Raw genomic sequence first — 22,233 nt, forward strand, 5'->3', positions numbered from 1 at the left:
ATTCCTTCTTTCAGCTGAAAGTGTTCACTAAATTTGTAAATTGTCTCAACCTTCCTTCCCCATGCTCCCCTTAAGCATATTTGCCAAGTAATGTGTGCTAGCAGGGAAACTTTGCCCAACCCCACCTACAACTGTGTGTAGGTTGGATGCACCTGCTGTGGTCACTGATCTCTTCCAGCATAACAAAATCCATAACACTGTCAATATGTGACTTGTCTTAGTCTTCTAAGACATTTAGAAACCTATTCTTAGTTTCTAAATGCTGCATAGGTTTTCCAACAAGATCTATTTTCTTCTGTGACCCAAATATCTAAGCAACATTTCTTAAAATGTTATAAATATTACAAAATATTTATAAACTGTATGCGAGTTCCCCAAATCAAAACTGTAACATGAGAGAATCAACAATCTAAATAATGTAATTAATTATTTTCTGCTTTGCAAATGGAATACCAGAACAAGGTTGTCAGGGAGATTGGTCTGCTCATTGAATGAGTTTACCAGCACTAGCTGCTCTGTTGCCTCCGTTTAATACTGGGTATTTTGTACACATGTTTCTATCTGCAGCCTCCATTGTGTGCATGGTGCATTTTTACCTTTACTTTGGCCTTCCAAGGGAGAGTGGTAGCAGTGGGACAACAGATAACTGGGAAATGTTGATTGTGATTTGCTAGGTGTCTTGTTGCCACCATATATCATACTATAAAAAGGAACCAACTCTCAATTTTGGACTCCTTCTGTTGCACACAAAAATTCCTAACAAACAGTTTAACATTAATCTCTTGGTTTTTCTGTGGTCTCCAGAACTTTTGCCTAAATTTGTGCCCTTTGTATCTTGCCTTGTAGAGTAAGATACAACCTTAAAGGTGGTATCTTCTTAGGCACTTTTATCTAAATAATGCTTGCCTTATTATTAGCTGTTTTATTGCTGAAAAAAATAAGATACAAGTGGTGTCTGAGAAGCAGCTTGGGCTCAGGTCTTTCTGAAGAATAAGCATGTTCTCTGTCCATACTCCAAAGCAGGAGCCAGCTTAAGCTCATGGCAAATGTAGCTTCCTTGAATTGTATTGTGATGGTTTTAATAGGCTTTAGACTGTACTACTTTTTATGTACAATCAGTCTTGTTTCAAGATCAAAATGTGAAAGGTGAACAGCTATGTTTTTTGTTTTTTTTAAATAGGTTGACTCACGTCTGTGCAATCAGGCAATCAGTGTACTCATGAAGTTCTGGCTTACATCCCTCTTCAGATTCCTTTATCCCCAGAACAAAAGACATGATTCCCATAAAATGAAGCCAGGGTAAAAAGCAATTTTTTTCTCTTATGTCTTAGCACTATACAGGTGCTCTGAAAGCTTACGTTAGAGTCCCTCTTATCTCTGGACTATTAGAGAGTAAAGGAAGCTCTCCTCTATGAAACCTTTTAAAAAAAGAAAAGGAATTTTATAGAGTTTTCTCTTACCCCTTGTCCAAATTTTTTCTTACCCCTTGTCCAAATTGTCATTGTCCAAATCCAGCCAAGGGAGTAATCCCCAACATTTCAGACAAGCCTAGTAAAATCTTACTATGGCAGGAAGTGATAAGAAGGTAGGGTAGATATGCACCTTACAGATAGGTATCTACCTAACTCAAGGAGATGGCTGGCCAATTTTGTGGGCAGATGATGGGGCTGGCTGCCATTTTTGTGGGCCAAGTGCTGCGGGTCCTCCACAACTCTGATTGCTCGAGGGGCCCTGGTGGCCCCACCCTTCAGTGCTGTTTGGTTGATGCCAGTCTGTCATATGGCTCCCACGCTTCACCGCCAACTGGAGTGTCGGCACAACAGTCAGTCCTCTCAATCAATGAGTGGTGAGGGGCAGGGGTGGCAGCCGTTTTACTGGTAGCCCTTCATGCTGGCACCCTGCCTCTCTTTCCCCCCCCGGCAGGCCGAGTCGCCACGCTCCAGCACCATGAGGACTGTTTGCTCCCTCTGGGAAGCCAGCATTTTATTTTCAGAAAGGTGATTTTGTGGTCAGGGGTGTTTTTGTTTTTTTGCAGTGAGTCTGCAAAAATTGCAGAGCCTGCTGTTTTTCATGGAGCCCACCACTTTTCGTGGAACCCACCTGAATTCGTGGTTTTTGCAAAAATCATGCTATCGTGAATTTGGTGGGTCCCTACTTATAGTCTAAATAAGATATATACATATATAGAGAGAGCATAAGTTGTCATGAACTTGAGTTCACTTCATCCGATGCTGTGAAAGGACAAGCATAGAGCAGCAAATGAAGGGAATGAGTGATATAAATACAAAAAGTGCAAGAGAGGAGGGCAGCAAACAAACAAACAAACAAAAACCTCATAGAAACAAAAGGGTCACCAAAGCAAATTCAGGTAATGGGACAAGAATTTGTAGTTCCTGTTTAAACCATACTGAGTTCAATGATGGGATGTTCCGGGTTGTTCTGCCTTGGGCCTTTTTGTCTTTCTGCAGCTGATATCAGACTGGGGTTAATTAATTCTTACATGGAATGATCATCCTTTCTCTCTGATGTATATGGCAGAGGATCACTGTAAGCAGGCGGTAGTATACATGACATTGGTAGAGTTGCAGGTGAATGAACTTCTGATACTGTATGCCTTATTTGGTCCTGTAATGATGTGGTCTGGAGTTATGTGAGGGCACATCGTGATGATGAAAGTGCAAGTAGCTCTTTTTAGTGTTCTTGATTCAGAAGTCCTCCTCCTGCTGCTCCTTCTTCTGTAACATCAGCATCACAAAGGGTTGCCCAGTCAACATCCTCAAGTAACTAAATATTTCAACCAACTGTATACAAAAAACTCTCAATAGCTTCATTTGTAGACAAGATGATACCTGAAGACCAGGAAATAATTGACCAGGCTCTTTCAAGAGCAATATGTTCTTCTGGAATGCCATTGTCAATAAATGAAAATGCCTACTGGCAGGAAGCTTTTAAATTACTAAGACCATCATACAATTTGCCCAACAGACATTCTTTGAACAAGCCTCTTGTAGAGTCAGAATATGAACATGTAATGCAATTTCCTGTGCAAGGAAAAATGAACAAAGCGCTGTCTCTTGAAGTACTTACAGATGGATGACCAAATATGCGAGGAGAAGGAACCATAAACTTTGTGATAACACCTTAACCAATTTTTTTACAGAAGCATTGAAACAGAAGAGAACAGGCATACTGCAGAATATATCAGTAGTAAACTGTGTGAAGTCCTACAGAAGATTGGGAGTGATAAAGTATTTGCAAGTAACATGAAAGCAGTGTGGGAGATCATAATGGATAAATATCCACATATTACTGCAATAGGATGTGCATCCTATGGGCTAAACTTGCTTCTTAATGACATCATGAAGTTGGACACACTGAAAAATATCTATAGAAGAGCAAAAGAAGTTATAAAACATGTAAAAGCTACTCATATTGTAGCTGTAGTCTTTAAAAAGAAGCAAGAAGAAAGGAATGCAAAAAATAAAATGGTGACACAAACTCTGTAGTGGGGTGGAGTGGTGATCTCATTTGAAAGTATACTAAAAAACAAAGAAGCTCTTCAAGAAACAGTAATAACTGACGATCTTAAAGTACCCTGAAGTGTAAGGAACACTGTACTTGGTGAGGATGCTTTCTGGGTTTAGCTGCCAAACTTCCTGAAGATTCTAAAGTCAATTTCTTCAGCAGTCACTGTAGCTGAATCAGACAGTGGACTTTTGTCAGACATTTCTTACCAAATGGCCCACATAAAATCAACTGTTTTTGAGACTCTTAGTGTATTTTCTCTTACAAGTGCAAAAGAAAGAGAAGTGAAAGACTTTATTAACAAACGGGAAGAATTTTGTTCCCAGTCAATTCATGCTGCTACAAATCTCCTGGATCCAAGATTCGAAGGCAGAAATATTAGCGATGATAGCACGGCTTCTGCATTTGACTGAATTACAAAACAAGCAACACACTTCAGTCTTGATGTTGAAAAGGTACTTTCAAATGTTGCATGGTATAGAACATCTTCAGGTATTTGGTCTAGGAATGCGTTCTGGGACTCTGCCAAGCATATTCCTCCTGCAACCTGGTGGCAAGGCCTTTGCACGATGCAACCTCCAACTCCTCTTGCTTCTCACCTGTTTCAGATTCCTTCATCTTCTGCAGCATGTGAAAGAAACTAGTCTATGTTTGAAAATACTCACACCAAATCAAGAAATAAACTAACACGTGGAAGAGTACAGAAGCTTTTCTCAATCCAGGCAAACCTTCAGTTTTTAGAAGTTCATGAAGATGATAAAAATGAAGGATCAGAAGAAGGAGAAACTGCTGATAGTGAGAGCTCAGAAAATGAGACTGATTAGACAAAGTTTTATGTAGCAAAACTTGTATTCAGTGAGTCTTGATTTTTTTTTTCCGTTTTTTTTTTCTCAGCTTTTTTTCTAAAAATGAGTGCTTTCTATATCTACTTGACACTGTGGAAGAGACTAAGTCCAGGACACATAATACCTTTCTTTGTTTTATTATAATGTTGATGGTTGATTCTATTTTCAACTTTAATTTTTGCCTGCTTCTCATAAACTGGCAAAACTAAGAGAGGCTAGGTTTTGTAGAGTTTAGCAGCTTGTAGCTCCATTTGTAACAAATTAAAAATATTTTAAAGTAAATTCGATTGGTACATTTGTAATTATTGTCTGAATAAACTATACTTTTAATAAATACACCAAACATGATAATTTTATTAACAAACGAAGTTATACATAATACATTTTATGTTCTTAAAGTAGCAAAGTGAATTTAGATTTGTAAAGGGTGCTAAGAAAGCAAGTATTGTATATATTTCAATTTTCCCCCAAATTTTGTTTTTTTTGCTGTGGAGATAAATGGAATTTTTTTTCCCCCCCATGGCTTCAAAATTTCCAGAAATTTTAGATCTCTGCTTGTGAGATGCTGTTTGGGGAGGGGGTATAAACTAGGCATTTCTGATCAGAATTAGGGAGAGAATTGCTCATCCCAGTATAACAAGCAGACTGACAGTTAGCATACCAAGAGGTTAAAGTTAGACTGCTTATTAGGAATTCTTGTGTTTAATGAGCAAAAGGAAGCCCAAAATAGAGAGCAGAGTTCACCTACATTTGCATAATGGCACGTGGGAGCCACAAGTTCAAGTCCCTGAATAAGGCAGAACAAGGGACTTGGAGTTTCCCAATTGCAGGGAAGTTGTCTCAACTATGGGATTATTTTATATTATTAAGTATGGTGCCTGTTGTGTGTCAGGGGGTTCATTGTGGAATGCTTGCTCCATCCCCTAAAACACTTTGAAATGTCTTGGTTTGTTCTCATCAGGAATAGGATTTTTTTTTCTTTTTTAAATCTTAGTTATGCATGATGAGAAAACAGTCTCCACTTTAGCTCTATGTAAGATGTTCAGTAAGTTCTGCTCACAAAGCATACTAGTAATCACTATAGTCTATACCCAAGCCTCGCTTTCTCTTCCAACTTGCCTAGTCTTATTCTATAAAGAGAGACTGCGCTTCTAAAATTCTTTTCCTGTGAAGCTTGTAATTGGAATCGATTGAACAACAGAACAGCTTCAGAACATGTTGATCTCAACTTGAAATGTTCCATGATTCTGTAATTCTGGATTCACTCCTCCCAACAACCCAGCTCAGCCAGCTTCTATGCTGTTTTTGGTGCCAGCCTGGAAATGCTCAAAAAGTTGCATTTGGTTCTTCCCAAATAAATTACATGAACTAGTCTTTTCTGTGGGGTAGAACTATTGATGCATATAACAGGATTGTGCTGAGGGCCTAGGATGACAAGGGTTAGCTGCAGAGCTTCAGGATGACAAAGGGCAAAGAACCTTCTTGGAGAGCTGAACAGAGCTTACCCCAGAACTGCAACACCAACACATCCACGTGAAAGCTCCCCTGCCCATCCAAAAGCATGGACTATCACCATCAGGGAACTTACCTCCATCAGAGGTAAACAATTTATATGTGGGTTTATCAACTGTTGGGGCTGTTGCAATGGAGATGTATACTGCTATTAAGGAAGTACTGTTGTTGCATGTTACAGTGCTAGCCAGTTCTTGGGAAGCTGTTAAGGAAAACTTGTGGGAGAACGTTCTTGGTAGTCACTCCTCAGCTCTGGAACTCCCCCCCCCCCCCCCCCCTTGTTGTTCATCAGAGCCTGAGCCTGGACATTTTTTGGAAGTGCTGAAAACTCTTTTTATTTGGATAGGCCTGCAGCTGTTGGTTCAGTTTTGGGGCAATGTTGGAAGACTTTGTTCTATTACATCTTATTTTATTTTAATATTTTTATTCTGTTTTGATTATAAGCATCTCTGAATCTCTTCTGGGGTGGATGGCACATTTAATTAAATGAATGAGATACCACTATTCCTTTGGGATTATCAATGGAATCCATGTTCCTGTTCTTTGTTCTTTTTTGCAAAGAATCTGATTTCACAAGTGTGTGTGTGTGTGTGTGTGTGTGTGTGTGTGTGTGTGTGTGTGCGTGGCAGGGGTATTCCTTTAGTGTTTTTCAATACTTAACTGATCATTGTGGTTGATTCATCAAGATTAATGTAGAATGGTCTGAAAGAGTTCTTGAAACCAGGGCCTCTCCCCTTTCTTAATGAAGAAGATAGATTTGCTTCTTCTGTCACTCCAACGACCATTAATGGTGTTGACATTCCTCCTGTCATTCTGCAAGAACCAGATTATCCTCTACCTGCCTGGTGATACCTTTGAACAGTTGGATTGTAGGAAAGAACGCTATCACTGAAGACATCAGAATGTCTATGGAGAATACCTACAATGTCAGAATGAGAGACAGGCAGGGTGCTAACATCATCTAGTGAACAGGCTAGACCATGCTGAACAGTACATGCCCAGAATTAGAGCTATATGCTCTCTACATTACATAACATCTGTGAAACCTAAGGAGAGAACCTAACTGAGGACTGGGAGGCACAGGTTCATGCACATTTAGGGTATTTTGAACATCTGGTGAGTTGTCTGTAACGTGATAGTTGCCAGGGGTGCATCTTGAATTCTTGTGAACATGCACTTCTCATGGTACTTTATGTAACTTCATATGCCATCTTGTAAAGGTAGTTGGATTATTTCAATTCTAGAATGCTGTGACAGCAGCCTCATGTTTGGGATGAAAGGACCAATATTGGGTTTCTTGTAGTGGTTGTTTCCACTGTCCTGGGGAAAAGAACTGTGGTTTGAGCATCTGAAAAATACTTCTGTCTTCCTGTCCTTTTCCACTTGAGGCCAATTCAAGGTTCTGCATGACCAGTTCCCTGGTCACAGAGATTTCTTCCTATTCCAGTTGCTGTGTTGTCTCTGTCTTTCCCTCTCAGCTATGAAAAAAGAAATCCTCTCCATTCCTCATCTGCCTGGCCTCATATCTCAGAGACTGCTAGGCTTTCTAGCATGTCTTCTTTTTTCCCTCTTCCCCATAGATTTGTCAGGTGCTGAGTGGTTGTTAAGGACAGCATCTGGTGTGCTCAGATGCAGATACTGTGAAAGTTGAGGAAAATAACAAGCAGTTATTCTTTGTTTGGTTTCCATGGCAACAAAGAACGATTTATTATTTTTTTTTCCCCCTCAGTCTTGAGATGTCATCCTCTTAGTCTCTTCTCAGTATTGGGAGACTCTGGAGATGATAATTTACTCTTTACTTCCCATGTACCTGGGAACTCCTAGGGGTGCAGCTATGTTGGTCTCAGGACATAGGCAGACAAGGTTGTTTGGGTGAATATGATATCTTTTATTAGACCAACTTGAATAGTTGGAAAAAATGTATAGCAAGCTTTTAGGTTTAAAAACCCTTCATCAGGCTGAGAAAGTCTCTGCAGTTGGTATGTGCTCTTCCTGGATGGAATAAATAGTAAAGAAGCCAGAGGCTGGGCTGGTATGCATGTATGATAGGCAATCAGTGAAGATGTAGATTGAGGAGTCAGTGGGTGAGAGACAGTTGGGTAAGGGGGGAGAAGGGGGATGAATGTAGCAGTTAAATAGTGCAGAGGTACCTGGGGAGTCAGATGTCAGGCAGGTTATAATGTGTCATAAATCCAATGTCTATATTTAGTCCATGATTGCTTGTATCCAGGAGGTTGATGAAGTGAAGTTCATAGACTTGTCTCTGGGAAGTGTTTTGTAAGTTTTCTTTGAGGATTAGAACTGAGAGATTGGAGAGAGAGTGGTTTTCTTGTGAGAAATGTGCCCCCACAGGTAACTGGGTATTCCTGTCTGTGATAGATTCCTGGTGTGCATTCATTCTGGTGCGCAGTTGTTGTTTGGTCTCTCCTACGTATTTTCCATCGGAGCATTTGGTGCGCTGGATGAGAGAGTACATTCCTGGAGGTGCAGCTGTAAGATCTGGGAATGTTGATGGCTCTATTGTGGGTTGTAGTAATAGTGGGGGTGGTGGAGATGTGTTGGCAGGTTTTGCATTTTTTGTCATGGCATGTTCTGGATCCATTCGGTGTGTTCTGGGCTTGAGGAAGTTTGCTTCTGGTGATGAGGTTAGTAAGGTTCAGTGCTTGTCTGAAGGCTAGGATGGGTGGTTCTGGGAAGATCTCTTTAAGGGTAGGGTCAAGAAACCAAACTCAACAGGGACATGTATTTTCTAAGCCTATGCAAAAAACACATTTTCATTCCCAGAGAACTAAACATCCACAATACTCCAACTACTATACACAATGCCAAATATGCTTCACAGCTATGCAGAAGAACTTCAGAGAAAATTAGAAATCATCTACTTCAACTAATCTACTCCAAAAGAGACCAACTCAGGAAGGAAATCACCACATGCTACAACAACTTAAACGAGAGAAATCCAGACATCTTCCCTAATATTATACAATGGATACAAAGAAACTACAAAAAATTTTCTACAACATTAATCCAACATAAAAAGAAGAAATAGAACAAATTACTCCACAAATAACTTTCCCAGCCACAAAACAACCATCAGAGGAACAGCACCAACACCTTACAACATTTCAACCTCAGACTTGATGAAACCGAGAGCAGCAACCAACCCTCAAATATCATCACTCTCTCCACAGACATGCTTACCAAAACTGAAAAATCTGTCCTTTCTAAAGGCCTACATTTCTGTCCAGAAAAATACCCTAATAAAATACTTCAATGTAGGGAACTAGAAGAATTTGTCCAACACCTACACCTCAAGGAATATTTCCACAAACAAAATTAATCCACTTACAGCAACACCTCATCCTCTGACAACATTGAGAAAAAGATCAACCCCCACACCCCTCAAAAAAATCAGATTGGACACCTCACAGTGGACAAAACTCTAACCTCAACTGCTACATTGACTGCCTCAGGGAAAGAATAAACAACGAAATAATCAACAACATGCACCACCATAACAACCTCTGTACCAGGGAGAAAGGTCATAGATCTAACCACCAAATAGTAAGAAAACCAGCAGATAAAAGAGAAGCCATAGTCATCCTAAACCATGAAGACTACATAAAGGAAGCCAACAGACAACTCTGATACCACCTACTACAAAGAGCTACAAGAAGATCTTACTCCCCTTTTCACCATGAAACTCAAAAATACCATCAAATCATTTCCATCAGAGGAAAAACTACAGACCTTGATTTTCCTCCCCCCTCCCCCCACTACCCAACCCAGGGACTTTTTACATACTCCCTAAAATCCAGAAACAAAAATCATTACAGACCTATCATATCCAGCAGTGGGACCCTAAGTGAGGAAATCTCAGGTTTCATCAAATTAATCCTAAAATCACATGTCACCCAAGAGCAAATTTCATCTAAGACACTACAGACTTTCTATGGAAACTTAAAAGCATAGGCCACCTTCCCAGCTACACCCTCCTAGCCACCATGGATGTTCCTAGCTCACGTATCAACATCCCACATGAGGATGGCATCCAAGCCTGCCTTGCATATCTACAAAAGCCAGATTACAGCTCAAGAATACAGACACAAAGATATTACTGACCTTATACACTTTATCCTCACACGCAACAATTTCAGTTTAAATAACCAACACTTCCTCCAGATCATGAGTATAGCTATGGACATGAAAATGGCCCCACAGTATGACAACCTTTTTATGAGCCCCCTGGAAGATGATCCAGGCCAGTGCTGCTGCTGTTTCCTGTTGCTCTGGGATGGGGTGGCACTGAGGAAGCTCCAGAGCCACTCCTGGCCACTCCAGCAGCTGTACCTCTCCTCCCTGCTCAGTTCTCTGTGCTCCCTGATGGGCTCAGAGCAGGTGCAGGTATCTCTGGCAAGTGTCTCTGGCTGTGTGTAGATGAAACAAGAGGCATGTGTTCACAACACCTTTAAAGTGGGCTAAATGCTTTCTGCATTGCTTTAATGGTGTTGGTGTGTTTGCACACTTCAGTGGCATATTGTGCATTAATTCCAGCCGTAGCAGTAGTGCCAGTTACTGCACATTGATTTAGTAATTGGTTATGCAGGTACTAAACTTAATGCATGGTACCTACAGTGCATTAATGAACATGTAGATACACCCAGTGTTTCCAAAATGATGGCTAGAAAATGGTATTTAGAGGCTTGTTTTTGGGAACTGGTCTGTAGGTAAAGTAGATATTGAATTGGAACAATGGACCAGGGCAATGGCAAGGGTTAACTGATTTCTAGAAGCATGTTTGTGACAAAGTTTCCTTCAAATTCCACTGTCTCTGACAGGGGAAAGCAGCAGCACAGTCTAGGAAATTTAAGACATATGCACTACACTGTTCCATAGCATGAGATAAGGGACTACACTGAGTTGGGTAGGTTACAGTCCCCAACTGCAGAGGCTTTGGGATTTCCAGTTTGGGGGAACAAACCAAATTAGGAGGCCTGATAAAAGCCCAAATTAGGATGTGTGCATGTGATGCGTTTGCAAAACAAAGCAATACAAAAGGAGGGATTTCAGAGCAGCAACGGGTCCCCAAGAGGGGAACCTGAGGCCACCATGGACAGAGGGTATACCACCAACCTGTCTCACCCACCCCATGGGGAGGTGGGAAGGGTGGGCCTTGGCCTTCAACCTCCAGACTGCTGACATCTGACATTCAAGAGAGAATCTCAGAGTGAAGCTTGTATACTGGCCAGATGTACCTTGACTCTGTGAACTCGGGACTGGTAGATATAGAATTGTTTGCATTATTCTTATCTGTTATCACTGTGTATCACTATAATTTGCCTATTATCAAATGGAGAGGTCATGGTCAGTATGAGGGTTTGGGTTAACCTGAACAAGGTATCTGGGTCATAAATCCAGTGCCAACAAAGAGAGTTTATTTAATAAATGGCTTTTGCAGAAACTCTGGAAGTTTGTCATATCTAATCTAATTTGAATTGGAAACAGAGAGGAAAATTAGAGTTCTGGGGTACTGTGAGAGAATATCCTGTCACAAAGGTTTCAGTCTGATTTGCATCTGCTGATCACAGATGCAAATCAGATTGCACAGATTGCATCTTTCAGCAGAATGAAATATTTAAGGCCCTGGTCCAGAATGCTCCCCCCACATATTGAAATAGGAAAGGAAGCCAGCAGGTCTCACCATCCCAGGCCTAGCTCATGGCTCCAGAGGTCCATGCTCTTTTCCAGGAATACCGTGTGGAGCAGGAACATAGCCAACTGCTTAGCGTTTCTTCTCAGAAAATCTTATAAAGATAAGCCATCAGCTGCCCTACTGGGGTCATAATGTGATGCTAGATATCCCCATGGAATAAGAAATAAAGCATAAGCAAGGATTTCTACCTGCACATTAATATTAAGCTTCCCCTCACCACTGGTGTATAACATAATTATTCATATGATGATCAGTACTGAAGGGCAGAAAGATCAAAGCTCAGAGATTATGAATGGAAGGGAAGTTGTTAGTGCAACACTTAATGAATTTTGGTTTTTACTTTTTTGTTAAACTCCCCCCCCCAATAAAACAAGTAAATAAAATATTAAAATTAAAAGAATGTTATTAGGTTCTTAATGTAAGCATTCAAATGCTAGAAAATGCCAGTAATAAGATGATTGATGCAAAATCAATGCATCTCTGTTTTGTCTATGTAGTATGCTAATACCTCTAATTACCCAATTCCATCTCTGACAGAACTCTGGAATTATTTAGTAAACAGGATAGATATTCATTGGCTTGGGTCTGGAAGACTCTTTCTGCTGTAGAAAAAAGTTTGAATAATTAAAGTAATATTCATATATTGGTTTGGTGTTTCTAGAACATTTGCCCTAGACAATACTTCTCCTATGTGCTATGATGCACAGTAAAAATGAAGCTTCATTCAAATAAAGTTTAGCCACAAACTCAACTGCTTTCTAGTTTCAGTTTAAAACATTTGCCTTTACAAATATCCTAGTTAGCTGTGTCGTGGAAACACACACAGAGTACTTTTGGGTCAGGTCAGCAGAAGCTTTTATTCAAAAGAAACTACAGCTGTAGGGGGAGTTCCAAAGTGACATGGATTTCCCAAGCACTTGGAAGGGGTCCCCCCCCAAGAGCAAAATCAGGAGGCTTATATACTTTTTAACAGTCGCTTACAACTCACGTGATCATGTAGTGAAATTTGCATGAAAAGCGGCTATAATATTACTTCATTATTTCTTTGCTGTAATCAGGATGGGAATTATGGGGGAGGTGAGGTTAGTTCACAAACCTCCTTCTTGCACCTGGAAATCTACTTTGTACATAATTTTTTTTGCTACCTTCAAGGCCGCGGTGAGCGAAGCAGTTACAGAAGAGTTACAAAGAACAAACACTTGCCCTTATCTGTTCTACTGTACAGAGCCAGCAATTCTACACAAAGCGGTTATGTCATCTTATAACTAAAATAATCAAAGTTTAAGGCATATATTTTTTCTGATTCCACAGCCCCCCCCCCCTTTGAGACTATTTAGTCTCACTTTAGCCTTAAATTTCCATTCTCATGAGTCCCTCTATTTCATCATGCAGCCTTTCATGTTTTCTTTCAATCTGCTCACACTTTTGTAACACCATTATTCTAGACTCTGCTGTGGGTTTTCTTGCCTTGCTAAAGCTTCTCCTGCTGACTTTCACGCAGCAGAGGATCAGTTGCATTAAGACATAGAACGTTATCAGAACTATCATGACAAACAATATTCCATACAGGATTTTCTTGCCAAGGGCCCCGAAATCTGGGAGCCAGGAGGTTAGCCAAGACCACATTTCTTCTAGACCCCAGTCAGTATTTTCTGAGGCCACTTGATGTAGGACCCTTAACTGATTTCGGATTTTGCGAATGTCAGTTTCGATTCGCATGTCCTGATTGACATAGACACAACAGGTGGAGTTTACTAAGGCACATACTCCTCCCTGGGATACCAATAGGTAATCTAGGGCTATGCGGTGTTGTATAGTTACTTGTGAGATCTGGGAGATCTCTTTTTGCAGAGCCTGAATTGCATCCGCAGTGGCATTTCCCATAGCTTCCATTGTGGCTGAAATGTTAATTATGGCTAGTTCCAATTCTCTTACTCCAAGCCACGGTATGAAGGTTCTCACAAATCAATGGAACCCTGTGTTTCTGGTAGCTAAGGGGTTAACTGCCCTTTTCATGTGATGGTTGAAATTTTTTACTTGTTCCAGATATATTGCACTATGCATTTCAAAACCAGGGATAACACGTCCAAGAGTGCATGCCCCCACCCAATTCCAGGGCAAGATTTTATGAGCCCTGTTTCCGCAGAGCCAGTAAAGGCCTGGGGCAGAAAGGGTACTCAAATCTCGACAGTTGTTGTGCCCTATCCGGCACTTTTGATTGATATGCATCATATAGGACGGTCCACGTTCAGCTGCTATCCTGCTGGACCGAGATATATTACAAGAAGTAAAATTGGAGTCAATGTAAAATTCCGATCTGTTTGCAATGAGAGCAACATGAGGTTCCTTAGAAAAGTTGTAGACCATGAATCCTGTACAATTGAGAGAGGGTACGTTACCCAACAGGATTCCACTGGTGCTACTAGGGCTATAATCTAGAGTAGTTAGGCAATGAGGGTAGTGTCCTACAGATGTGGCTTTATTATAAGCTCCGGTGTTGTTGGATCTGTAACAGAAAGGCGCCTCTACTCTTGGGGAGATTATCCAGTTAGCAGGGGCGGCCCTCCATTCTTTAGGAGCGGACCGATGGGCAGCTAACGAGTAGAGTCTAACGAAGCCGCCGTTTATTATTCCCCATTGCTGGAGGGATATTGGTACTCCGATCATTGGGATTCCTTGGTGTAGGTGTGCTGGGCTGTGAGAGCATATCCAGCAGTCACTTTTATTTCCAGCTTGAGCCACCGCATGGGAGATCTGCAAATACAAAATTTTCTCCCACCCCCCTTGGGTGATACTGAGATACCCAAGTGTGATATATAAGGATATCAGTGCCATTTTTAGATACAGGAGGGACAAAGAATCTTAACAACAAACATAACCAGCACCAGTAAGAAAAAGAACACTACCAGCCAAACCCAGGATGGCAGCCAAAGTCTTTCTTCGTCCTCTGGGCTCAAGTTACCTAAAGGACTGATAATGTCGGCTCTTGGTCTTGATCGAGGTGGTGATCTTCCGAATGGGAGCATTCACTTTCTTCAAGGCCGAAGATGAGATCTTCGTTCTTCAACTGATGAATCCGGCTGGGCTGAGGTGTTGGGTGCAGGGGAGAGGTTATTAGCACTTGCACCCTGATGCTCCTCACTTGCCTGAGTGAGGTCCTGAGGGTCTTTGTCCTTGGCCTCAGGGAAAGATCCCAACCTTGGTTGGAATACAGCTGCTTTGGGGTCCAATGGAGGTGATACCTTCTTGCAGTGCGAGGCGTGAGTCCACGTTTGGTGACCCTGGCAACGAACAGCAGAATTAGTGGTCAGAAGTACCTGGAAAGGTCCTTTCCATCTGGGTTGAAGTGCGTTTTTCCGTTGATAGACCTTTACGTAGATCCAATCCCCTGGTTCGAGGTTGTGACAGGGAACATCCGGTGGTTGAGGTAAGGCTTCTTGGACCTGTGAATGAACAGACCTGGCATACTTCATTAATGCCTTGCAATCATTTAGTACAGTTTCATCAGTTAATTGTAGGTCTGTTTGGTGAGGGGCAACAGGTGGTGTAGCTGGCATCCTCATGGGTCGTGCCATGAGTATTTCATAAGGGGTTAGGCCATGTTTTCTGTTAACAGTGTTTCTAATGTGCATAAGAGCAGTGGGCAGTGCATCAGGCCATTTGAGGCCTGTTTCAGCACAAATCTTCAAAATGCGCGTTTTTAAATCAGAGCTTTTACGTTCTACAGCACCACTTGATTGTGGATGATAACTACAGTGTAGGTGTTGCTGTATGTTGAGTGCTTGGCAGATGTTTTTTACTATCTGTCCTGTGAAATGGGTGCCACGGTCACTATCTATTGTGAGGGGCAATCCAAATCTAGGGATGAATTCTTTGAGCAATTTCTTTGCTACAGTGATGGAATCAGCATGTATGCACGGGTAGGCTTCCACCCATCCAGAGAACACATCAATAATAACAAGAATGTACTCATAAGAACAGCACTTAGGTAGCTGCACAAAATCAATTTGCAGATTTACAAATGGTCCCCATGGAGGGGGATGGGCTGCGGGTGTCGTTTTTACCCATTGCCCAATGTTGTGAGCTAAGCAGATGGGACAGGAGCTACAGTACTGTTGTGCCATGGAAGGAAAATTTGGGGCAAACCAATTTCTTTGTACTGTAGCAATCATTCCTCCTTTGCTCGTATGGGCCACAGAGTGGGTTAAACGAGCAAGATGTGGCAAAAGCTCTCTAGGTGCCACCAGGCTGCCGTCCGGGGAGCGCCAGAGAGAGTCGGGGTGCAGTGAACATCCTGCACGCAGCCAGTCATTTATTTCCTTTTTTGGGGCCTGATTTTGAAGAAGGGCCAGACTTGAAAGGCTAGCCAAAGGAGACTGGTCTGCTGAAAAACAAACAAAAACAGAGTTAGGAGCCTGTGGACCAGAAAGGGCCGCATTTCTGGCAGAACGGTCTGCCAGATCATTTCCTCGTGTGACATCATCAAAGGGTTTCTCATGAGCTTTACATTTAACAATAGCAATAGCAAGAGGCAATTGAACAGCTTCTAAGAGCGCTTTTACATAACAACCATGACTGATTTGGGTCCCTGATGAAGTGAGAAACCCTCTTTGTTTCCAGATTTGTCCAAAATCATGAACAACACCAAAAGCATACTTAGAGTCAGTATAAATGGTTGTGGTTTGATTTTTTTGCAAGAATGCAAGCACGTGTTAAAGCAATGAGTTCAGCTACTTGAGCAGAACGAGCTTGGGGTAAAGAATAGGCTTCCAAAACAGCATGCTGAGTGCATACTGCATATCCCGCAACTAATTTGCCTGCATCATTTCTAAGACAGGAACCATCAACAAACAAAGCAAGGTCAGAGTTCGGGATAGGAATGTCCTTGAGGTCAGTTCAAGGGGTTAACAATTGAGTTGTGATAGACAGGCAATCATGAGGCTCACCATCAGAGGCAATAGGCAGAAGTGACGCAGGATTCAGAATTGAACAGCGATTTAAGGTTACATTTGCAGCTGACAGTAGAAGTTTCTCATATTTAGTAAGACGGGAATTGGAAATGTGCTGAGTTTTGCCCTTGAGCAGAAGGGCCATCACAGCATGTGGAACTGCAACGGTTAAAGAGTGTCCCAAAACTAGAGAATCTGCCTTTTCAGCCAACAAGGCAGCAGCTGCAACTGAACGGAGGCAAGGAGGAAGTCCCGCAGCTACGGGATCAAGGGCAGAGCTGTAATATGCAATTGGGCGATGCTTTTCACCATGCAGCTGAGTGAGTACTCCTAAAGCGATTCCTTCCCGTTCATGACAAAACAAGGTAAAGGGTTTCTTATAATTAGGAAGTCCAAGAGCGGGAGCAAGTGAGGGCTTGCTTAAGGGCCACAAATGCTTGTTCGGCTTTAGGAGTCCAAGGGAGGGGTTCCGGGGTGGTATCATGAGTGAATGCTTGCAAGGGTTTTGCAAAAGCAGCATAACCCAGGATCCACTGTCTACAATAACCCATTGCACCTAAGAATCCCCTCATCTGTTTTCTAGTCATAGGTTTGGGAATGTTGAGGATAGCTTCAACTCTACTAGGGGAAAGGTGTCGTTCTCCTGCTGAGATATCATGCCCTAAATAATGTACCTTAGACTTGCAGAGCTGCAATTTAGATTTTGAGGCCTTGTGGCCTTTCTGAGCTAAAGCTGTGAGGAGTGTCAAAGTATCTTGCTCACAGGCCTCTAAAGTGGGTGAGGCTAACAATAGATCATCAACGTACTGAACAAGGGTGGACCCCCCTTTGAACGTGATAGGATCCAAATCTTTTTTTAGGATCTGGGAAAACAGGGTGGGGGACTCTGTATATCCCTGAGGAAGTCTTGTCCAGGTATATTGAAATCCCTGATAAGTAAATGCAAACAGATATTGGCTACCTTATGAACGGGGATAGAGAAAAAAGCAGAACAAAGATCCACTACTGTGAAATATGTAGCATCTGAAGGGATACAAGAAAGAATAGTGGCAGGGTTAGGGACCACGGGGAAAGCGGGTAAAACAGCGGCATTTACAGCTCGAAGATCTTGCACAAAGCGATACGTATCTTTACCAGGTTTTTTGACAGGTAGGATAGGTGTGTTGCAAGGGGAGCGTATTGGGACAATAATCCCTTGCTCAAGGAGTGAGGAAATGACAGGCTTGATCCCTTCCTCAGCTTCCTTTGAGATGGGGTACTGTGGGACACGAGGAAGTGGCTTGGCAGGGTTCAGGATGATACGCACTGGTTCAGCACTCAGCATGTGCCCCACTTCATTCACATGGGTGGACCACAGCTGTGGAGGTACTCATGCCAACAGTTCCTCTTGCAAGTAGGAAGTGTCAGGATCAGAGTACTCCTGGGTTAGCAAAGCCACAAGCTCAGTTTCCCTATGTTCTGGTACCTCAAGGTAAACACCATCTGGGCTACAATAAATCACGCATCCCAGTTTACACAGCAAATCCTTACCAAGAAGGTTGACAGGTGCACAGGGGCTAAGAAGAAAGGCATGATTTTCAGACAAAGGGCCAATAGAGATGGAGACAGGTTCAGAGACGGGATGTGGGATAGGTTGTCCGCCTATACCGACAGCATTTACAGTTTCAGGAGAATAAGGTAGAAAAGGAAACTCAGCAGCCTTTAGCGTGGAGTGGGATGCTCCGGTGTCGACAAGACAGGAGACAGGTTTACCAGAAATAAGGCATTCAACAAACGGACCAGATTGGTCAGTAGCAAGCAAAGGAGCAATGATGTCACTGTCCCTCAGGCTGTCCTATTCAACACTGGGAAAATTGACAGGAAGTGGAGGTGGGGGCTGGGGTCTGGGTCCTTGGCCGGGGCGGTTGGGGCATTCTGATTTCCAATGTCCTTCTTGCTTGCAATAATGACATTGGTTCCCATAGCCTGGGTTTTGTGGGCTCAAGGATCTATCTCTTCCCCTGAATCTACCCGGGCCTCCCCTTCCCCGTCCTCGTCCCCTTCCTCTACCTGGACCCTGCAACTGAGAAATCTGTAAGGCCATTAACTTAAACTCGGCACTGTCTTTAGACCGTTCCAATTTGTTATGAAAATGGTTAGCCGCAGCAAGGACTTCGGTCAAATCTTTAGTTTCCCAGCCAATAATTACTGTTTGAATTTTCTCAGCAATTTTAGGGTTAAGTCCCTGGACGAATGCTGCCACTATTGCTTGTTTAGCATTTCCGACTGGGTTATCCATTCCTGAGTATCGTTCAAATGCCTGTTTGAGGCGTTCTAAATAGTCACTGGGGTGTTCATTTTTGTTTTGTTTACAGGTATTTATTTTGGTCCAGTCTGCCTTTTTTGGGCAAATTGTGAGAACTGCCTGAACCAAAGCATTTCTCTTGTCAATAAAGTCTTGGCCAATCCCTGGGTTTTGATCTGGCCAAGTACAGGCAGCGTACAGACGTAGCATAGTTTCCTTGGGCAAAATGGATTGCATGAGCTGATTAATGTCAGCCCATGTTGGATTATAACAATTTATAACAGTCTGCAATTCTTCCTGAAATTTTTCTGGGTCTTCCCTGATTTTTGGGAACTTTTGAGTTAAATTGTAGAGATCACCTGGAGTCCAGGGTGCATGCACAGTTACTATATTTTGTCCATCGGTGCCAATGCCTGGCATTTGTCTTAGGGGGTAAACTTGTGCAGTTCGGGATCTCAGATTGATGGGAGATCTTTCCATGCCTATTCCCATTCTTCTAAATACACCTGTGGTGGGTTGTGACCCAGGAGTAAATTGCCACACTGGTGATGATTGAGTGGCAGATATGGTGGATGAGTCCGGACTATTAAGCTCCGTGGATGGATTTACTGAAGGAGCTTCAGCTAATGGGTCACTAGCCTGGGCTGCAGCCTGATGTTGAACCGGTTGTTGCTGATGTGGGAGTCCCAGGAGAGCAGGGTTCGAACAAAGGTCAAGCATATCCTCTGCTGGCTCCGGTGGTGGGGGCGCCCCGGGCAATGCTGGATACATCGGAGCGGTGGCCAGCGTGTAATTTGGGGGAGCAGCCAATTTCTCCCGAACAGCTTTTAACTGCTGTTTTAATTTTTCTTGAGAGTCTTTTAGGCTCCTAGTTTGAGATTCTGTCCGCCTTTTGGACATTTCATCATACCAATAAAAGAACGCGTCCCACTGGTTTTGTGGTGTTTTGGATCCATGGGACTCTAACGCCCCTCTCAAGTGCACTATTTTATCCTGATCAAATGTTCCTTCCTGTGGAAAATGTTTCACAGGATCATCCCTAGTATACCAGTTCCACTTATCCAGGTACTTGCAAGTCTCGGGAGAATAGTGTGTGTACATAAAGTACGCCAGAGTCCCCTTAGGGGGGACAGGAACCTGTTTAGACTGACTTGTTCCCATTTTCAGTCACACAGGGAGACGTAGGAGAGGCTTATTTAGGATGTCCGGGCCGCTCAGTGCCTTGCCCCGCAGTTTTTCACTGCCCAGACAAAAGGCTTCTGACCCGACACCGGCTCATAAAATGGAAATGGGGAGGGAAACACTAGAGGGATCCTTTCACTCCTGCTTTCGGCAGAAGCTACTGGGACAAGGGGTTTGGAAAAGACAAAATCACTCAGACGCCCTGTCCACTGGGTCACGAGGTTCCAGTTGGGTCCCCTTGCTTTCAAAACTGCCCTGTCAGGCAGAATTGGGGCGGCTGAACCCAACTGTAGTCTCAGTCCTGGTCAGTGGCTCATATTTCTAAATACACACACACATTCATTCAATAAGCCCTGTCCACTGGGTCACGAGGTTCCATTTGGGCCCCCTTGCTTTCAAAACTGCTCTGTCAGGCAGAATTGGGGCGGCTGAGCCCAACTTTAGTCTCAGTCCTGGTCAGTGGCTCATATTTCTAAATACACACACATGCACATTTATTCAGTCAGCCAGACCTCCTACCCCACACTGCCTTAGTTAATTAACTACAAGCCCGATGTGCTGTTGGATGAAGGTGCCTCAAACAGTTTCTCCCTAAAACGTACGTTACCAGACACAAAATGGGATCCTTTACCAGACAGAAAATTTTAGCCGGCAGTAAGGTTCAGACTGACCTGTTTTAACAAGGTTCAGATCCAGTTACCACGGCCAAGTTGGGAGCCTACAGGCAGCCCTCCTCCGAAACCCCAATAGAGATTTTGAATTAGGTCTCTTACCTCTCAAGTTTGGCGCCTCAGGGTTCGGGGGGGGGGGGGGTAGCCTGCGGTCCTGCTTCCTCAGCCTGTGTTCTGGATCCGAGTCATGGCACCAGGAATTGTCGTGGAAACACACACAGAGTACTTTTGGGTCAGGTCAGCAGAAGCTTTTATTCAAAAGAAACTACAGATGTAGGGGGAGTTCCAAAGTGACATGGATTTCCCAAGCACTTGGAAGGGGTCCCCCCCCAAGAGCAAAATCAGGAGGCTTATATACTTTTTAACAGTCGCTTACAACTCACGTGATCATGTAGTGAAATTAGCATGAAAAGCGGCTATAATATTACTTCATTATTTCTTTGCTGTAATCAGGATGGGAATTATGGGGGAGGTGAGGTTAGTTCACAAACCTCCTTCTTGCACCTGGAAATCTACTTTGTACATAATTTTTTTTTGCTACCTTCAAGGCCGCGGTGAGCGAAGCAGTTGCAGAAGAGTTACAAAGAACAAACACTTGCCCTTATCTGTTCTACTGTACAGAGCCAGCAATTCTACACAAAGCAGTTATGTCATCTTATAACTAAAATAATCAAAGTTTAAGGCATATATTTTTTCTGATTCCACAGCTGACATAAATCTAGCGATATGAATCAGGAAGTAGAATATCAGAATCTCCACTAATGAGCAAGCTACTTGACAGTGTAATCCTAACTATGTTCCTTATTGGCAATGTATTATTAAACTCTAGGGTACATATAGATGTTCAGGGAGGTTAGATTACATTAAAAATGGCCACCCAATCTAACTTAGTTTGCCCAGCTGTGGACCCTGTACTTGGATCCTTTGTTAGGTCCATCTAAGTGTGAACTGTACAGAAGTTTAGGAAGGTTAGATCAGTCTAAAAATGGCTGACCTGATCTAAATTAACACTACCTTGGAGGTAGTGTTAACTTAGGTTGGGTCCAGTAAGACTTATCTAACTGAACTTCTGCACTGTTTCCAGTACAGTTCCCAGTGTAGACCCAGGGCTGGGAAAGTCCAGCCCCAGGCTCAGCCCCAGCCTTGTTTTAAAGGATTTTAAGGATTGTGCTTTTCCTACCCCCCTAATCAAGCTATTTTTAGCCCCCTTCCTCCCCCCCCCCCGACTGACAACTTCCCTCTCACTGTGGAACAACTACCCAGACACCCCTGCCAAGCCTGCTAAACTCTGCAGTACACAAGCCACTTCTGGTGCCTGTTTTACCAGCATTCACTGATGCTGGGACCTGAGGAAGTAGTTGGTGGCTTGTGGGGATGCTCAAGTGGGAGTAGGAGGGGGGCGGTAATTTGCAAGAGGATTAGATTTGTTCATCTGAGGATGGGGGAGTTTGGGGGGATAAAAATAATTTCTGATCTGTGGGGGAGAGAGCCCCGTGGAATTCATTCCCACCAGCCTCCCCTGTGGACCCTGCTAGACCCTGATCACACCAAA

Source organism: Alligator mississippiensis, chromosome 3 (genome assembly GCF_030867095.1).
Source record: "Alligator mississippiensis isolate rAllMis1 chromosome 3, rAllMis1, whole genome shotgun sequence".
In the NCBI taxonomy this organism is placed as follows: Eukaryota; Metazoa; Chordata; order Crocodylia; family Alligatoridae; genus Alligator; species Alligator mississippiensis.